The sequence below is a fragment of the Cottoperca gobio genome, chromosome 10, assembly GCF_900634415.1.
Source record: "Cottoperca gobio chromosome 10, fCotGob3.1, whole genome shotgun sequence".
In the NCBI taxonomy this organism is placed as follows: domain Eukaryota; kingdom Metazoa; phylum Chordata; class Actinopteri; order Perciformes; family Bovichtidae; genus Cottoperca; species Cottoperca gobio.
The window spans coordinates 11,729,877-11,747,255 of NC_041364.1; positions in this window are offsets into that span (position 1 = coordinate 11,729,877).

Below are 17,379 nucleotides of genomic sequence, written 5' to 3' on the forward strand. Positions count from 1 at the left end.
ATAGCTAAAGGTTATAGATCTTATCTCTAAAATATTTATTGAACAAGATGTTTATTTATTTTTTCTCCACTGTGAATATACTGTATTGTAACTCAAGAGAGAATAAATACTAGCTTTTGTACAGAGAGTGGTGTTATTGGTCATTTGGGAGCCCATCAGGAGGAGAGACAAAAAAGAAATGCTTATGGGATTTTTGTTTGCAATGGTTTCAGTTTTATAGGGATGGCTTCGGGTGATTGGCACAAGGGGAGAGGAGTTTGGGGTCGGGGTGTTTTCTGGAAAACAAAGGCCGGCTCACATTCGTGACAAAAAAATAGAACGAGCGAGGCGGGGTATGAGAGAGTTTTTATTTGTCTGTCCTGGTGAAAATTTACGATCTCTCATTTTTCCTTTCATCATCCCTCCTCCCCCTTTGCTTTCTTTTTTCATCACGCTATCTCACGAAGCTCCTCTTCCCCTAACACATCCCTCTGACCTGTGACATTGAGGGATTTACATGAAACAAGCACAGGTACAAACACACCCCCTCATAATCCAGGCTGCCTTGTTGTGTATGTGTTTCAATGCCGCCGTGCTCCCTGTCTCTGTCACCGCCTCAGTCTCTTATCGCTTTTGCTCTTGTCTCAGACTCTTTTATCGCTTCCACTCTTTCCCCACATGCTCTGCAGCTCTCTGGCTCCCTCTCCTCGCCCCGGGCCAGATATTAAAGGATCAATGAGAACCTTCCTTCCATCACCTCCAAGGTACACACCTGCACACAAACGCACACGCCCTGACACACTCACACACACGCACACACACACACACACACACACACACACAAACACACACACACACACACACACACAAACACACACACGTCGACCACAAACAAGTGCACACATGTGCCCTAAAATGCAACATTAGCTAAGCAGGAAGTGACCAATATGGGAGGCTGACTGTGTCAACGCTTGACACATCATCACACACACGCTCACTAAGTGGGGGAAAGGGTTAACGTTGACACACACAAACACACACACAAGACGCTGTGTATTTTTTACATTCAGTAAGCAAAGACTGAGGGGCCGCCAGCAGTCAACAAAGGCAGCTTTGTATGGTCTGTGTGTGCATGCGTTTATCTGTGTGTGTGTGTGTGTGTGTGTGTGTGTGTGTGTGTGTATTGTTTGCCCGAGTGTGGGCTTGCAAACGCTGCACGTGTGTGAATCATTATCTCTATATGTCAGAACTCTGTTGGAATGAGGCTTGTCATGCGTATCTATCTAACAGACATCAGTCAGCGTCTCTTTTTCTCTCTGTCAGCGAAGCAGAGACAAATTGCTCTAACTAATACGTAACAGCATCGCCGAGCCCTGTTTGTATGACTCAGCTGGCTTAGTCCTTCGATAATAACTGAAAATGTAAGTGACAGGACATCAACATTATTGGCTTGTTCGGTCTATCAGGCAGCTGCTAACAGAAGAAGATTTGTCTGTCTGACTGGCAGGCCGTGATGTAACACTTACGACTAACAGAGGAGTCGATGTGCGGGCTATCTTGTTGAAGAACTTTTATTTGCTCTTGGAGAGCACCTCATCGGGCCTCTTTTCTGGCTCTTTTGCTCCACACTTCACCACTTTTAGGTCCTAAAGTTCCCATGAAATCAAAATAGATGTTTAAGTTGTTTCTTCTCCGTATATGGCGCTGGTCGTCACCTACACCAGCCAATCTGGCCCAACAATGACAAAAAAGTTTAGTAGGTGTTCTTAAAGATATTTTAGAGTTTGTCATTTCCTGGAAAACAGTAAAAAAAATGTTGATGACTCATCCTGCACTGAAGGGCGTATTCAAATGTTTGCCTCCAATTAAAATGCTTTTGCATTAGCTCCATCGTGAGGATGAGCCTGCGTCTCTTCTTCATCAGTAGCAGCACGCCTTCGGATCTCGGCTCTTGTATCTATGGCCTCACTCCCAAAAATGTTTTTGAATGTTGTACACCTGACTGCAAATCAAGTTTCCCATCTGGGATAATAAAGTGACTCGACTCAACTCAACTGAAAAACGACGTCTTCACGGTCGTCTTCTTCCTCCATTTCATCCATGTCCGATTTGTCTGTAAAATACGCTGCTGTAGACGAGTCAGTAAGAAACATCTAATCATAAGCTAATTCTTTTGTATGCACAGCTAACAATTAGCTGAGGTAAAGATAATGCTTTGTAGACAGTTGACAATATATTCAGCGGTCCACTGTGGTACAGTATTCTTTTCCTAATTGCAACAATGAAGCATGTTAAGGAAGAGTGAAGATATCATTCAAAGGAAACTAAAATAAGTTGCTAAAAGCAGCTTTGCTTGTACGTTCTGTATGCTTGGATACAGAGTTAAAACATATGTTAACACTTCCCTTATGAAATGGCTCCGTGCTCATGTAACGAAAGGAATCCAAGAACAAAATATGTTTGTTATGTAGTAAGAAAATGACAAACTCAGAATATATCACAAGGGTTAGAAGATCATCAGTGTTACCTTGTGTGTATAATAATATAAATGAACTATTGAAGTAATAATTTTCAGTCAATAGACCATATAAATGAATGTTAAATTGTCTATTAAAGGTCATCTTTCTTTACCCAGATGATATTCAACATGATTTTGTTGTGTTCAATCTCATCATTAAAGCTGACCAATCTCCCAAAAACCTGTGTATGCCTTTAAGATACACATATGCGCCTGTTGGGTCATTCTCGGACCTCCTCTTCCTCCCTGTCTGTCTGTCTCTCTCCTATTTATAATTTCTTTGGTCACACTCTGTCTCCCAATCTTTTTTCCATATGTCTCTCTGCCTTCCTTCACTGTGTCCATCCTCTCTCTAACAGCATGAGTAGCCATTTTGTGTCACTTTGCTTCATTTTCGCACCATGTGTCCCCTTTTCTCTGCTACAATCAAACCCTTTCACGCTTTCCTCAAATTCCCTCGGCCACCCCCGCGTTCTCTCTTTTCCATCTGTCTATCTCCTCGTCTCCTCTTCCCTCTCCCTCCCTCCCTCCCTCTCTGTTCTGCTCACCTGCAGCACATAAAAATTCCTCTTTTCTTTCTCCAGAGGATTGTTCAGTCTCTTAGGGATTTACTGCATTCCTCTCCCTCTTTCTCTCCATATCTGTCTCTCTGTGTTTCTCTGCGTTTTGGCAGCGCTACACAGCGTTTGATTCAGATCTTCTCCTTTGTCTTTTTAACACATTTGTATCCCTTTTTAAGCCCCTCTGTGTTTTCTTTCTCCATCCCTCCCTGTCTTTATAAAAACACAAACTAAGCCTATAGCTGTCGTTTCCATGACCCCACCCTCGTGTTTTTACTCCAAAGCGCCCACTATACCTGCCCCACCTGGCCTCTCCCTCATGCTGGGTTTCTGCCATGAGCTGAAACATCCCGCCTCCACTTACTTAGCTGGAGGGCGCAGGGTTGGGCTGCAGCTTCTCACCGCCGTTTTTCTTTTTTTGGGTTGGTGGTGGTGGAGGGGCGCTCTAGGGCCCGGGGCCTGGGATGAGGTTGATTTATGAGTTAATCAATTGGTTGTCCGTGTGAGTGAGCAAAACCACAGAGGTGTGTGAGCTCTTTCATGTCACTGTCTGTGCTTGTTGACTTAGTCCCTTAGGAAAACACCGGGAGCCGTCATTCCCCATGTTGCTCAGCTCCCTGACATGTTTTCAAAAGCAATTAGGGAGAAAATGGGGCTGGTTGTTCATTCACGGATGGTTGAATGGCGTGTATGGGTGGATGTTTGTGTGTGTTTGTGTGGGTGTCTTACAGAAGTCTTACCTGAACATGAAAAGCAGTGACATCACACATAAAGTTACATTTTGCCCTCAGAAACAAACTCAAGCCTTGATTTACTATGTCCACTTATCCACATCTCATGGGTAATGTTACAGCAAAAAGATTCCCATATGACTTACATACCTAAGAGACTCAGAGCAACATACGAATTCATTTATATTCCTCGCCTGTCGAAACTCTGCCCAATATCCATCTAAGTGTAAAACTGATTTAGTCTGCGAGCTCTTAAAATAAATACCTTTGGTTCATTCACTTGAGAGATGATGAGAGATGATCTAAAAAACGTTTACAGATTACTGTGACAGACAATTACACTGAGTGCAGATTTCCATCAATTATCACCAAAAACTCGAGTATCATGTTGAGATTTGTCTCGCTTCGAGTCCAATAAAAACTCAACGTTAGATGAACATTTGACGAAATCTATAATCCCCACTTATCCAAGACAAACTCTTCATGTTGTTTTCAGTAGAACAGTTCAGACTATGTGTAATCTTAATAATCGGGCGTTTCAGCTTCCAAAAAGCATTTTGTGTTTTTATGCAGTTTTGTTGCCCTTGTGCTTTTCTTTCTCTCTCACTGTATCTTCCATTCTGCTTGTCTGTCTTGCCAACGTTTGCATTTAACCTTTGTTGTGGTGAAAATTATGAAAAGAGGAAAAAAGAGCTTCCTCTAAAGGAGAGAGAAATACTAAGAGAAAAGCAGAGCCAGATGATAGAGCAGACGTTTGATGGTTTCTAATAAGTCTGATAACTGACATGCATCCTGGCAAAAGCACAGACGCACAAATTCAAAACAGAGGGGGAAGCGAAACAGAGCGAGGTAAACACACTCATCCAAACACAGGGTATATCTCAGCACCTTTGTTCCTCGAGCCAAGCTATCCTGAGGTGATTCCAGCAGATATAGCCAGGAACTTCCCTCGTATTTGATTTGCTCAATTTATGACAATCATATTCCTCCCCATCTCTCGTAAAATGTAATCTATGATTAATGGCTGCAGTTATGTGTGTGGGCAAAACATATATATTTTTTCTCTTTTCTTTTCCCTGAGGCTTTGGATGGGAGTCAATGAGGCGTTTTACATGTTGTCGTGTCGCGGTTTGTTAGAGACTAAAACGCCTGTTTTGGACCAGCTGTCCACCCACACAGGAGAACTCACAGTGCTCTGTCTCAGTCTTTCTCTCTCTTTCTCTCTCTCTCACACACACACACACACACACACACACACACACACACACACACACACACACACACACACACACACACACACACACACACACACACACACACACCTCCATCCCACTCAGCGAACTGAAAATGGGTGAATGGTGTGAAAGGTAAATAGAAAGCTTTTAAACTGTCTGCGGGACACACAAAGACAGGAGATTATGAAAGAACTACTGAGTATCTTACACACACACATAGACACACTCAAACACACACACACACACACACACACACACACACACACACACAGTCGCACACTTGTTTTTGTCACTTAGGAAGAGACGTTGACTTACATTCATTCCCTGGAGACATACCCTATAATCTTAACCGTTACATTCCACAACCCCACCTCACCTTAAAATATAATAATAATGTATATTTTTCTCATTGTCAACAAACAATAAATGTACCTTCTGAAAACCATTGTCTGTGTAGCCAAATCCTGATAAAACTTATTCCCTGTTTTATAGATTATGAGCCACACTGTTGCGCTGGGTTCCTTTATTATAATGAACATGGGCACTGTAGTTTATTTTGAATTTCAAATACTTATGAGTTGAGGACATGCGCCTTCCTGTATTAGAGAACTCATTAGAGCAATAAAAAGGTATTAGGTCCTGGCAGACCTAATACTCTATATTCCAGTTTTACGAACAATTGCAAATACATACAAGTGCCCACTTATATCTTTAAAATAAACATTTTTAAAGAATTAAAGTGTATTTTGTAACCGGTTCCCAAAAGATTTGCATCCTTAGGAGCCAGTATAAGACTTATGGCTGGGGGAGTCAGAAAGGTGGACCAATTCATTATTGGTTTTTGGTCTTTTCATGGGATTTGCAGACAGCAAAACAAATACAGAATATTGCAAACCTTTTATCCAAAAACCTGAACCATAAAATGGCTGGCCAGAATTTCATGAAACGTGGTTGAAGGGTGTAGCATGAGACAAGCAAGAACGATTCTCACAAACACTGCACTTTTTTCTTTTTCCTGTCCCACAGTGCACCATTTCAAAAGCGTAGGAAAAGGCAGAAACAAAGTTTCCCCTTCCAGGCCTGGAAAGTACACAGTGCATATCTTTTTACGGTCCTCTTAAGGACCCCACGGTAATACGATGCTACTTCTTCATTCCGTCACGCTGTCTGAGTTTTCTTTTCTTTAATTCCTTTTAGGTTTTTCTACCATTTGAGCACATTAAGACAAGACTGGATCAAAACAAACTCCAACAAGGCATGTTTGTGTATGCCTGGAAGGATGGACAAGGATGAGCAAGAAAGAAGAGTTTAGAGAAAGAGAGAGAGAGAGTCTGGATTCAGCTTTTATTCTCTTTCTGACCAGACAGATGAATGACTCGGAGCGGTTTTGATTCACATCCTATTTGTGACACCAGTTTGATGTTTGACAGAGATCTCAAACCTGCAGAACCACCACACAGATATCCAGAGGAAAGATTCCCACAGTCTCTGTTTCTCTCAGAGCTGGCAGTTTGAATGAAAGAATTATCTCCCAGCTGCTATGCAACCCTGCCATGCAAGTATTCACTGCTAGGAGCAAAAATATTCAAAGGGATCCAGAACAAGTTGTTTTGAATCAGTTTGTGCTTTCATGTTCGGTTTGCTTGGTAGATGGAACAAAGATCAGATGCGCTGGTCAGTTTCTCCCTGGGTTCCTCGGTTCTGTGTGACAGTCACAGTTTATCCCTCGGTAAAGATCTCGGTGGGAGCTGAAATAATGAGTGACTAGAATGAGATTTTGCGCAACGTGCCCTGGCTTGATTGACACATTCTACAATCAAATCAAAGTGCTGACAGCTGGGACTGATTTCACACAACTTTTGTGGTTTAGGGACAGAAAGCCAAACGAATGGGAAAGCAAAATACAGTAAAACACAGTAAAACAGAGACAGCTCTTAAAATTAGTGCACAGGATTTATTTGTTTCTTGACGTCACATGAGATTATTATTTGGAGCTTGGGTGCTATTTGTTTTCTGTTCGACTGACTGTTGTCATGTTTGACATGAAGGGTGACTGAAAAGTAGGAAATGAAACTTCCCCACAGAGATGCTCAGATACAAAGTCTCACAGTCTACAGCAGGTACAGTTAGCCAAGCCGGCAAGAAAGACATTGTTTGTCTATATTCTCATTACTTTAACATGAATGGGTAACAAGTTGTGTTTACAGTTTCAGATTCCACGGGTAGAAGCTTAGATGAAGCACCTCAGAGCAGCAAAGTAGCAGGACCCAAAAAAACAAAACAATGAGCTGAAAGACACTAAAACGCTCCGCAAAGCTGAGCGAAATGCAGAGTTGGATCATCATTTTCTGTGGGTTCTTCACTATGAGTGACCCCTTCCACATTACACATAGTCATCTGATCCATTGTTGGTTAGAGCAGCTTTAAGGGTTCAGTTTTGGTTGAAACAAACTAGCGTACAATGTGCTGTTAAACTGCGTCCAAAGACAGAAGTGTTGATACCGGTTTCAATTGGCCACACTCTAAGATAGGACGTCATAGCCTCCGCCTGGCTGCATCACACTGCCTCCCTGCTCCCTCTCCTTCTGCGCATTTTGGGTGTCTCTGTAGTGTCGACACGGTGAATTGTACAAATGGGGATAACAGCATCCAATTTCAGACCGTCTCTTTTGGAAGTCTTTCTTTGTGTTGCACTCTATTGTACACACAAAAGGTGACGGCAGTACATAAAGCTTCTTCATGCGTGTTTGTACTGGAAGAGCGATCCCACCTTTGTTTCTCTGCCTAAGATTTCCTCTCTTTTTCTAATTAAAGGAGTTTTATTCTGGGAGTTTTTCAGCATCCGAATCGAGGGTCTAGAATAGATAATGTCTTTTGCTGTACATATTACAAAGCTCTTTGTAGTATCAAATTTGTATTTTGTGTATATTAAACTGTACTTGATTTGTTTGTAGCAGTAGTTGCACTGTGTTTTAAGCCTTTCTCTGACACATGATTCCAATAAGGGTCAAAGTTTAAAGTTGACTCAATCGCTGTGGATTTGAACACAGCGATGAGGTTGCATTCTCCTTCTAAGCACAACATTTCTACAAAGAAACTGAAGTGTGGGATTTTTTTTTAATGTTTTCCCACTGCAGAAAATTTAGAAAAGAACAGCAAAGAAAAACAGGAATCCAAATGTGGCTGTAAAACTGTAAAAAGAGAAACATGATGACTCTAAAGAATGGTGAGAAGGGGATTCAGGGTTAAATGCAAGAACTCAAAAACATCTAGCATGAACATGTATTTTCCTAACCTACGTGGGACCCATCTTTGCTTCTCCCGCTCTAAAGCTCTCGGTGGAGTTTCATTAAAGTATGCTTTTAAGTTAATGCAAGATCTTATCACGAGTCTCCACTCAGCTCAGCTCCTCTCCCTGCCTCTCTCGCTTCATTTGTTATCACTTCTAATCTTCTTCTTCCTTCCACTGTTTCTCACTGCCTCGCTCAATCCACCCTCACCCCCCTTCACACACCTTTTCTCTCCCACAGTTGTTCTCTGTCTGATTTACTCAGCCTGCTTCAAGGCACTCATTATCTACTTGAAGTTATGGAGTTCCTTAAAAGGCAGAAATAGAAGAGGGGTAATACTTGAGGCCTGAGACTGTAAGACCTCCACTGTTCTCTCCTCCTCCTTCAATCCATCTTTTGTTTTGTCTTTCACTCCCATCCCTCCGTCCACAGTTTGTGTTACACCAGTAGCCCTGTCTCCTTGTAGATGTTTTCTTTCCCTGGCTCATCCATCATGTGCTGTCGCCAGCGGTTGTGATGCTGTCGTGTAATTATCTTATATTTATGCGAATATGCTTGTCCTGTACTAGTGCTGCTTGGTTTTATGCGCACTCAGGGTTCCTTTGACTCCATGCCCCTGGCTTAAAAAGCTTCATGTCATAATTCAAGCCAGAGGGAGACGTTTGATTGGCCCACATGCCCGACGGCACAGCCGGTTCTCTTTGATTTTTCACCACTCTCGGTGGAGGCTGTCATTTTCAGACAAACAATGAACGTGCTAAATTACTTATAGGCACCTACTTGCCTCACAGGGTACAAATGCACCACAAGCAATTTGGAGGATACATTTTATTATTGGTCTTTCAGTACTGTGCAAACATACAGTTTCAATTTGAGGAGCCACAGTGGGAGTGTAACCCCTAACCACAGCACGGCTGGTGCCATGCTCTGCCCAGTGAGCGTCAGAGCAGGAGCGTGCACAGAAACAGCGGGGAGGGTATTCACAGACTACACCTGAGGCCCTAAAGCTCCAAATCCCTTTCGAAAGCATAGCTATGGCCACATTCAACCTGGACTCCATTTTCACATCTTCTTTCAATTCTGACCAAAGTCTTATTTGCTTATAATAAATCTTTGTACATCTTTCTTGCCAGCATGCCTGGCTCCTGGCTCCAAAAACAACTTCAAAACCTCCCAGGGCCTGCTTGATCTGTAATGATGGATAATGCAAAAAGGTTTCAAGTCAAACGAACATTTCTATTTTCTTCACTTTTTGTGTAAGGAAATGTAATATTATAATTTTTCAAAAGAGAATAAACCCGTTTTTGGAAATACATGTGGAAACTGCTACTCGTAGGTTTCTAAGCTTCAAGCGTTGGTTTCTTTTTGCAGCAGCTGACTGACATCTTATCAGCGATGGTCGTTTTTCAGCCATTTTGCCAGTGGTTTGTTGAAACTTACATCTATTTTTAACAAGAGTGAGATTCAGAAATTCACAGTTTTTGCTACTCTGCTGTTTGTAATTATGGTCTAAACAACATTACGTGAACGTGGCAACAGCTGCTTAACTGGGTGTTGGAGACAAAGAGATGTAGAACTTTAATGCCGACCTACACATTATCAGTACTGACATAACCAAACATTCACCTTCACTGAAGAACAATATTGTAGGAGGCTCATTCACCAAACAAATAAATAAAACTGATAATATCAATTTTTAGTCATCAAGGATGACTAATTTCAGAGTGTGAGAGAGAATAGTTAACTTAATGAAATAAAAATAAATAAATTCTGATATCAGTCGACTTCAAAAACATTACAAGTCATCTGTTCCTCATACAGTTTAGTTGTTACCTCATTATTGTCTGAATGAATGACAGGTGTGCTTTAGCGTGTTGAACACACAGCTGGAGCTGCTTCTGGGGTTAATTTTTGGTAAATCCATTAATCTTATAGGATTGACAGGCCGCACCCATTTAAGGAAGGTGTAGGAAGCTCTGCAATAAAGCAGCTAATGAGATATTGGGCAGAAGAAGTGCAATGAAGAATAAAAGGAAAAGACTTTCACAGTTGGATAAGGCAAGAGCTATATGGTTTTAGGAATGAAAAGAAGTAGAAAAGCCTCCAAGTTACTCGAGGGAACAAAAGGCTGGAACAAAGTCGATATGTCAAAAAGATGAATTCAGGCCTTGTTTTTTGTGTTTGAGCAGAGCACTGGATTACATTAAGGAGAATGCTCCTGCTCCAAATCTTACCAGAGGGTAAATAACCTCACTGGAAACTGTTTTGTCTCAGCCTACAGTACAGTTTCCTAAATGATTGGCCAGTAGTTAAAGAGGTTAAATAGACTTCTCTTGTAAAACAATCTTTTCTTTTTTAAACCATGCTGTTTTATAGGCTTCTGTTGCCCTCCTGTGGCAAGCAGAGAGCATTACTATTATCACGACTCTTCAGGAGCTGTGAATGTGTTTGACCACCTGTGTGTAGTTTTGAGCTGAGAATAATGATGTGTTATGGTCTTCTGCTAAAGGAATTACAGGATTAGATATGTTTTATGTTTCAGGTACCGTGAGACTCGCCCGCTCCCCTGTCAACCCACCAACCATCCTCACATTAATGAAAATTAAGACCACATTGAGTTTAAATTTGTGTGTGTGTGTGTGTGTGTGTGCATTCACTGATTGCTGTCTGGACCTTATTTAAGTAGAAACAGATTGAAGAATGATAATTAGGTCTAATAAGATGGAATTTCCCTAACTATGTCAAACAGCAGCCGCATCACAGGGCTGCTTTTAAAGGGGATTTAGGTCAATTGGAAACACACACACTCACACACACACACACACATGTTGGCATACAAGTCATATGAGGCCTATGATAACTCTTTCTGGTATAATTTCACCGTGAAAATGTTTTTGAATGTACAAATAATGTGAGTTCTGTAACACATGTATTGCATGCGAAATGTAAACTTGAGGCAATAGTTCAACATTCAGGGGAAATTTGTCAAAAATTAGATGAGGGGATTGATTCCACTCTCATGTCTGTATACTGTGAATATAAAGCTGCAGGCAGCAGCTGGTTAGCTTAGCCTAGCACAAAGACCTGAAGCAGAGGGAAACAGCTAGCCTGCCTACCAGCACCTCAGGAGGTCACTGCACCCGATCAATATTCCGACACATAACTCCTTGTAAAACCACACAACTTGTTTACAAAACCATATACAATGTATTAATCAAACATTTTAAGAGCTTGGGAAGTTGTTCCCCCCTCTTTATGCTAAGCTTAGTTAACTGGCTTATGGCTCTAACGGAAAGTTAGATGAGGAGATCGATACCACTCTTATTTTTGTATGGTAAATATGAAGCTAACAGTACAGCCGCCGCTTAACTTAGCTTAGAGCAAAGACTTGAAGCAGAGGGAAACAGCTAGCCTAATGCTCACTAATTAACATGGTGCATTACATTTGTTTAAGTAACTATGTGCAGGCTATTTTTCTTTTGGCTGCAGAGAGTCTAGTAAGTTACTGCTCACTCAAGAAATGATCACACAACTTCTCGTAAAATAGCAAATTGGCATTTTTACAAACAAGATTAAACATGTTTATTTGTAAGCTGAACAAACCCAAGCAAACTTTATAAAGCTTTTTAAGTCTGTATGCTAAGCTAAGCTACCTGTGTGCTTGCTATAAGCTGTATGCCTCACAATTAACAGACAGATATAAAACTGGTATTGATCTTCTTTAACTCTCAGCAAAAATGTGAACGATAATAAACTATTCATTTAAATTTCCATCTTCTCTCATTGGTCAGATCAGTGGGAGTCGGAGAAAATATTGCATTATTCAGTGCCTCTTTTTCAAATAGTTAATGCATAGCTATAGTGCCAGCTACCCTGCCAGATTTGGAGCAGAACTGACACATTTGAAAAACGTTTGGCTTTATGAGAGAAAAGCTCACAGGTTTGATGACCATGCCATGTCACGATCAAACACGATCCCTCGACGCCTCCAGAGGGACGATGTTGATGCCTGTCAGCCTGTGAATTATTCCATCGTTCTAAAAGCTCCAGGGCTCTGCTGAATCCCAGCCAACTGCATGCCATACAAGTGGATAAACTGTGGGACAATAGTGAATCTTACAAGAAGTGATCGTGCTGCCAAAATATCTCTAAGAGCAAAGTATAAAAAATGACATGGAAGTCAAAAAGAAAGCCCGTTTCAACATCCAGGAGTCTCCAAGATCCTTTTTTCCTTGGCTTCAGCCAGCGTTCACGAGTTCACCATCAAAACGAAGCTTGAGAAAAATGATATTCATGGCAGGCTACCAAGACAGAAACCGCTGCTCACTAGGAAGAAAAATGAATGCTTGTCGGAAGTTTGCCAAAAAGTCTGTGATTTTATTACTTTTTGGCAAACACATATACAGTAGACTTCATAAAACAAGCCCTGCAGTTTATGGCAGAAAAACAATATTGAGATATATAATCGTCAAACATCATATAAGGATGGGAAGTGCTGTTGCTGCACTGTCAGTGTATCTGGATTCATCAGCTTTAGATTAATCTGATCAGAAAGTTAAACTATCAAAGCCACAAGTTTTGTAATTGATGTCTATAATCTATTAACTCAGTTATTTTAGTTCCTTGTTAGAAAAGCAAACATATTTGCTATCAGTTAAGTAGCTACAATAGAAAGATACCGGCTGCTGAGGTAATAGGCCATTTTTTACAGCAGATGTTTTTTGTGATATTGGAGTATTTGTCAATACAAGCTGTGATTTTGTTCACGTAAAATTCCAGGCTGATATATATCCGACTTGGTGCTTAGCCTACAAATACGTAAGTGCCACTCGTTCAATAAACCCACATTTAATAGATATGGCGTTATATTATCAATGCACAGGATTTAAATACACACACGACCTAACTGTAATCATACAACCACCTTGATGACGTGAACACTGGCAGGTCGTTTAGCATGAGAATCTGTACCATCCATCCCATGTGGTGCTGCAACAGCACAGGTGTAACTGATAACATTTCATGAGCCAGTTTCAGGGTCCTGGTCCTGCATACTGGCTTACCGCTGTGGCTTACTGGGACACTTGATGGAGTCGTTGTTCACAACATGTGTTACTCCTGTGCTTTTCCTGCTTTGACAAGTCAAAATGTCTGCTGTGAAAAAGGCTTGTTGAACTCACTGAAATGTTTGGAAACTGAAACGAGCACTTCATGCTCAAAAACCACAAACATCTCTTGGGTTGACTCAGTTCTGACTTTAAGTAAGAGGAATGCTCAGTGTGACAAAGTGTAAGACGGAGAAAGTGTTTGGCTGCAATGCGATTTCTAAATGTGATGTCTTTCACATTTTCACAGAGTTTAGATTTGACATCCAAAAGAAAAAAAGGCATTTCACAGTGTTGCAGAGGAACATAAGAGGTTGTAGATTGAAGAAAAAACATGTTTATTTATTCACCTCCATGCTCACTTAGAGGAAGGCAAAGTAAAAGGTTGCCAGACTTCTTCATACATCAGTTCCTGAGGCTCTCGATGACAAAAACAAGCCTATGTAACAAGTAAAAACAAGTTGATGTAACTCACACATCATGCCTGTGGAGAGATTCTGGAGAGAACGTCAGCACGCAATAAGAAAGACGCTTGAAGTTGAAATGTGGGGCATTGATTATGATTTGTAGAAGTCACTTTCTTGCCTTTTCACAGCTTCTGTTTTCCACAACAAACTTCTTTAACTGTGCAAATTGATTTCATAACATCATTTACAACACTTGACCACCTAAATGTCAGTTACTCAGGACTCTCTCTATAGAGGAGTCTCTCAACTCTATTCTCCAATCCACTGTGACAAACTAAAACCTCTTTTTAGACACTTTTTTAATTTACATATTTAGGTGATTCTTTCTATTTTCAAAATGTAATATTTTAGAAGTCATATTTCAGTGTTTGTTCTTACACTTCGACAGCAGAAACAGACAAATCGTGCTCGTCCTGTCGCAGTCACACGGACATGTAAATTCATCTATTAATCAGTCAGAACATGCTCTCTGTGCAGTCCATTTCACTCGTTTCAGTCTTTCATTGAAGTCAGATGTCCTCATTAAACGCATCAGACTCTGTAATGTTTGTCCAAAGTTTGCCCGTCGCTCATGGTGATAAAACAATTTATTCAATCTCTCATACCGAGGCGTCTTTGGAGAAGAATAAAAGAGTGTTTCCATGTCTGTGCATGCAATCTACCCGTCTGTGGCAGTACATTTGAGGTTATGATACCCGACTTTGATTTATTAATATAATCATTTTAATATGAATAAAGTATTATAATATAATTGTGTTGTCTTGACCGAGATAATCTGTAGATATTTAATAGTTTGTTATGTGAACAGCTGATTAAAATATATATATATATTTATATACACATTCTGCTTTTGGTCTCCCAAACAGTTTGAGATGAACACTTCTGAATGTCTAAGTTAACTGCAGTAAGTTATGGCTGTATGGAGAAGCTTCATTAATACATTTTGCAGTTGACTAATTTCATTGTGTTTTTTCTGAATATGTCACCTGTTAACTATTTGATTACACATCATTCAAAGTGCTGCTTTGAATCCACTCAGCGGCTGTGTTGGACCTGACCTGACCTTTGACCTCCCTGTGATGTAGACAATGAAAAATAATAAGATCATGACCATATAAACGTCACTATATTTCATAAGTAGCTCCCATAGAAGTAAATAAAAATCGTATTTATTAGTGAAACAATGTAAATCAAATCTCTTTATTTTATACTCAATATGCTTACAAAATGTTATAACATCCATATTGTTCAGGCTCTTCCATGACTTTACAGAGAGGACGTGCATCCCTCACCAGTACTGCTGCCTGTCCAGCAGGTGGAGCCCTCTATCAGGAGTTTACATTTTACATCCTTTTATTTTTATTCTCTGAGAATGCTAAAAGTCAGAATGGGTGTCTGACTCCTTTCAGAATTATTATATATATTTTTTAATGTGAACAAAAACTGTTAACTGTGCACACAACATCTAGCATCCAACATATTTTGCGGTTACCATCTTTGTACTCGGAGTCTGAGCTGAGGACCCTGTGTGAAGAAATCTTTCATCACTGTGTATCAGGCCGAGCGTCTCAGAGACAGGCTGCTTCTCTCTCAGACCTAAATAGACATAAAATACATACACAAATGCACATCCGAAGAACGCTATCTTGTGGAAAATAGTATTAATTGGCTTTTTCAAAAGGAATATTTGCACTTGTTGAATAGATCTACAGTATGGAGCTAAAGATAGTTTGGAGCCATCAGAAAGCATAACGTGGTTATGTGTCAATGTCACTTCTGCAATGACTTATAACAGGGTCTAGAAAATTGCATGTATATCCAAAACTGCAAACATATAAGGGTCAGAAATCTCCATCTTCTCATAAATAACTTCTCAACCTTGCTTAATTTTTAACTAGTTTATGCACGTGTAATAACCCTGAGCCACGAGTATGTCTTTTATTGTCTTTAGCTTTCAGCCATGATGGCAGACCCAATAAAAATTGGACATGAGAGTTTTAAAAAAAGGTATTAATTAATGGAGGGCTGTTGTGAAATACTGTGGAGATGTTTCTGGATCGTGTCCGCTTTGTGTATAATCACTCAGCTACATATTTCTGTCAGGCTTCCCCGCTGTGAGGTAAGTACAGTACGACATTATCAACCTGAGTATAAATTGACCTGACTTTTACTTGCTCACATGGACATTGCAGTTTGCAGGTGGGGTTAAAGGTGACATTTCCAGGTGTCCGCAGCTGGAGAGGGCTCACACAAATTCCAACGGGATTATTTTATTAAGAAATTGGGGCCCTGAGTTCCTAGGTTTTTACCCCTGCAGCTGGAACAAATGTTTCATGACCAACTGTAAAGCTGTGACTGTCAGGAGCCAACTATGGCAAATTTCTGTATGTTTGAAATGGAAAGCTGGACACTTCCCTGTAGAGCCCAGCAGGGTGCATATTTTCCATTGTGGTGGGAGCACCGTCTGAGTAAATGAATAAGCAGGACTAATGCTTTGTATGGAATCCGGAATTACTAAAGAATTACTACAGCTCAGCTGCCAAACCAAGAAAGTAATAAAGATGGAAGTTGAACGGTTTGTTCATACGGGAAAGTTCAGCTGAAGATCTTCACTTGTCTGTTTGTAGCTTCCCTTTGAAGAATATCATTTTAAATTGATTTCTTACCAATGGCCTCTGTGATGTGTGTCTCTAATGAGCTGGACCAGTGTGTTTGAAATGTGAATTGGGAATGTTGGAGGCATAAAGGCCTGTAATACCCTAATAAATCTGAGGGGCTTAATCATGTTACATTTTGCTTAATCATCATATTTCAAGGTTTAAGTTAAATGTACTCTGTAGAGTTTTTCACCATTAATAGAACAATGTAGCAACGTTTTTATGATTGGAACCCATTCATTTGTTCATATACATGATGACGTTTTGGCGCAATGCACATTGCTGCATATGGTTTATAATAATAATAATAATAATAATAATAATAATAATAATAATAATAATAATAATGTTAAACTTTATTTAAATAGCACAAAAAACAAGGTAGACATCGGGATGTGAAGGGATTTAAAAAAAAAAAGAGTACAGAGCTAGTCAGGTGAAAGAGCAACCAATAATACAAAAAATGACAATATAAAAGTAAAGCATAGAGCACTATCAGGTAAGATAAGATAAGATAAGCTAGTAAAAGATAAAAGACTTAAAATGATTGTGGAAATAAGTTTTTTAATGAGATAAAGTAGGTTCTTTTGATTTAATGAAGGCTTATTTGCAGAGGTGGAAATACTGTATTTAAGTCCAATTCTGAGCTATTGTATTGAGCATTTTCATTTTCATCATATGTTTTGTATTTGAAGCTTTTCAGGTGGAGGCTCCATGAAGGACATTTGCATAGAGATGAGAGGAGTAAAACACAAATGGTGAATGACTACTCTCCACCCAAAGAGGGAGGGAATAAGAAGTCAAATTAGGAGAAGAGGGGGAGTCTGTATGGAACCA